Source organism: Rhagoletis pomonella, unplaced genomic scaffold (genome assembly GCF_013731165.1).
Source record: "Rhagoletis pomonella isolate Grant_MI unplaced genomic scaffold, Rhpom_1.0 Rhpom_scaffold_00013, whole genome shotgun sequence".
Classification (NCBI taxonomy): domain Eukaryota; kingdom Metazoa; phylum Arthropoda; class Insecta; order Diptera; family Tephritidae; genus Rhagoletis; species Rhagoletis pomonella.
Genome location: NW_023458567.1, coordinates 10,827,139 through 10,831,151, shown reverse-complemented (window position 1 = coordinate 10,831,151; position 4,013 = coordinate 10,827,139).

The following is a 4,013-nucleotide window of genomic DNA, read 5'->3' as shown; positions in this document are numbered from 1 at the left end:
ATTTTTTTTTTGTCTCATCCAACGAAATCGCTTGTAAGTCAAACGAATTGCTTAGAAATTTTGACCAGTTTCTTCATTCAAAACTTTTCGAAGTTTTGTTTGGTTAAATTTTTTTTTGTCGTCTCACAAGCTTCCGAAGAAAATATTTTGAACTTATTGAGAAATGTTTGCCAAATTTGTAGAAGCTAAGCTGAGTTTATTTTTAAAGTTTTTTATTACCTAATAATTTAAAATTTCGATAATAGTAATTGAATATTAAATTTATTAATTATTCTCTATGAAATTATTTTTTTTTTGTCTTTCATTTTAAACGATTTCTTTGGGACGGTTTTAGATTTTTCTCTCGAAGTTTTGACACAATTTGTAGTAGCTATTCAAATTTATTTTTCGAATATTTGGTTTTTCAAGTCGAATATTTGTGGACTTTTTCATCAGATATTTATACTAAAATTGCTTGTTTTTCATTATATTTTTTTTAAGATCTTAGAGGCTAATTCATTTTTTTCGAGCAATTTTTTTTTTTAAATCGGTCTTAAAACGAAATTTTCAGTTACAATTTCTTTCGAAAAGCGGTTTTCAGCTTACGCACATAAATAAACATGTTTTGAAAATATTTTCTGCTCAGTTATTCGTTATCTCAACATAACTTTTTAAACTTCATTATGAACTTCATATGAAAGATAAATGCCAAAAATGTTAAAAAACCTTTTTCTAACACAGACTAAATTTTTTGTAAAATTTATTTTTGCGCTTTCTCGGCCTACTACATTAAAATCTAAAACAAACAATTATTAATTTTCCTTATAAATATGTACTTTTGAAACAATTCTTTTTTTAAATTATTGATTTTTTGATTGCGTCCTCAAAAGTTTTAGAAAAATTAGGACCGTTTTTTCAAATAGCTTTTTAAATTTAACTGCGCTTGAAATAAATTTTTTTGAGAACAAATTTGTATTTATAATGCAGAAAAATTTCTCTAAAATTTTTATTCTTGCAGTAAAAAAATTAATTTTTAATTTGATACCAAAATTTCTGCCACTTTTCTGTATATATTTGAATGCTGGGGATTTCTCATTTTTATTTTATTGTGAGAAATAAAAAAATTAACACATATTTTATTTTATTGTGAGATATTAAAAACTTAACACATATTTATTTTTTATAATATAAATTTTACATTTTCTGATTGAGTTTTTTATTATAGATTTTATTTACTTAACGGCAAACGAAATGAATGAACCTTGCTCTGCTTTGAATAACTAATTTAAGCATTATTTTTAAAATATTTGTTTTCGTTAATATTTTTTCAATATTTCCTTATTAATTTTTTTATTTTATGTTATTTGTGTTTAATTTTTTTATTTAGTTTCAAATACTCCTACCGCTTCCCAAAGCACAGCTGTTTCTACTTAAGTGGCGTAGCGCAACATAAAAAAAATGCGTTTCTTGTAACCAAAAAATATCACAAATGTCCACACTTTTTGCATATATCAAAAACTACAAAAAAAAATCAAATGAATTTGATATTGAATTTGAATTTCTACAAAAACAAATCCCTCAAATTATGTCTATACACAAGTACTCGTAGAACTGTAACTAAAAATGGTTTCCTAATGCCAATAAAACAAAAAATATCAGGACCGACCGAACTTCAAAAAATTCATCTACTGAAAATGTATTAAAAGCAAAAAAAAAACGGAAAAAACACAAAGTAACGACAGGCTTTCAATACCCATTAGTGTTATCACCATAATCCTAGAAATAGGAGAGAAAAAATATTAAAAGCATGCAAACATTTCAACTTTCGAGTACACTTGAAAAAACGTATCAGCAAATAAAATTACAGAAAAAATGACATAAAAATAATAATTGATTTAAAATATGGATAAATGGTGAAGGAAGATTAGGCAAAGCATTGCAAAATATTTGTACAGATTTAAGTATAAGTAAATACTAGAGACGACTGAAAAGCGAAAAAATTTAAGAAATATATATAATAGTTGCTGATAATGTAATGGTAGAAGTGAAAAATAATTTGCGAAAATTTGTTAGTTACTACTTCTTGAGAATATTGTTTTGGTAAAAAAAATTTGTTTTTGTATTCGAAAGCACTAAAAAAGCACGGAAACGCTGCTTAACGCCTAAAAGCCTATAGTACCTAAGATTTTTTCTTAGAAATTATCTTTTTGTTAAGCAAAACTAGTATCTTAAAGCTTATATTCTGTAAAGTTTTAAATTTTTGAAAAAAATAAGAAATTTTTTTTTTTCAAAATGGCGTTCACACTAAGCTCGTTACAGTTTCAATTGTGAAATTTGAATTCATTGAAAATTCTCCGGTCAGAACCAAATACAAAATTACCGAAGTAGCAGCCTTAGTAACGTTAATCCGGATTAACGGCGCAGTTGATCCGATCAAACTCGTACCCTGTCAGTTGGCAGTATTGCGGATTAAACGAGTAGAGTGGCCGTGGATATGTTATTATTAAATCTCAATGCGAATCCTATTTGAAGCAGATTTTTGAATGCATTACCGCCACCAGGTAGATTTGCGTTTTGAAAGTATTGTCACCGAAAATGGTCCTGATCCGCATTAAATTTGAAGATTAACTCTAACGAATTGGTCCAGATCAACGCTTGCCATTTTTTGGATATACATACTGTCAATATTTTTGGCGAATTGCCATTTTCTGATGCGCAAAATTAGCAAGTTCAGTATGAATACAGCCAAGGAGTTGAAATTTTGTGGAGTTTTTGGTTGCCACATATTTTTTCTTAAAATTAGTTTTTAACAAATTATAGAAATGTTGGGCATGATCTAAGCTAGAAATAAGATTTCGTATAACTGAAATATAAACAAAAACACCAGCAAATATAGCGCCCCCATGTCCTAACCCACGACTATGGATGGCAAGTGTAGAGAATGCGTTATAAAAAAAAAGAAAAATTTATTAAATGGCTGGGAATGAATTAGAATTGAGAATTAAGCTAAGAGAGAGAAAAAATTATACAAAGAACTAGCAAAAATTAAAAATAAAGAAAAATTAGCGAATGACAGTGTATTAAGCATACAAAATACAATATAAAAAAAAATATATAAAAAATTATAAAAAGGCAAAAAGGCATACAAAATGTAGCAGTAAAAGCATGAAATGTAAGAGAAAAATATCACAGATATTTTTAGTGCAATATATGATTATATAAAACAAAAGTATATATTACATTATATATGAGAAAATAAAATAATTATATATACAAAGAGGAAAGAAAAAAACATATACATACTTATTATTAATTAAAGAGCTATGAGATACGGAAACTAAAAGTCAAATAAAATTAAACAAAATACAAATTAAATAAAGAAATAAAAATTGAAAAATACGCATGGGAAATAAAATATGAAAAAATTGGTTTACTTTGTGGTGGCGAAAAGAATTTCACAAGCTGTTTTCACACTTCCACATGTTCGAGAGGCACCCTGAAACTGGAAAATCCCAAAATCGAAATTGCTTTTTGAACAATTATTGGCAATATAATAAAATTTTTGAATTTTCCGATTTGTTTTTCTGTTTAGGAGAATTGATTTATAAAAAAAATATATGTACATCATCGAGCCTTAGTGGCAAAAAGGACATTTTTTAAAAATTTTCCTCTTGATGCAGAAATGTTCCTAGAGCATTTAAATGTATTTCTGCATCAGAAATAAAATTTTGAAAACAATTTCGCTCACGGCTTTTTGGCGGTTAGGGCTCGACATATTTCATCTTTGGTTATTGGGCTTCGAATTTTAAATTATGAAAACTTTTAATAAGTTCAGATTGAGGTCGAAATATCGACGGTTAAAAAATTAGTTTTAATTAAAATCTGGGTAGCGAAATTATTCAAAGTTTTCATATTAAGCGCAAATATTTTTTGTTATCTCAATGCCTAGTGGAAATTCGGCACTACTTTTTCTTCATTCGCTGAATAGCTGAAACTAAGGCCTTTCACATCCAACTAGGTTCCTTTTGCACGAA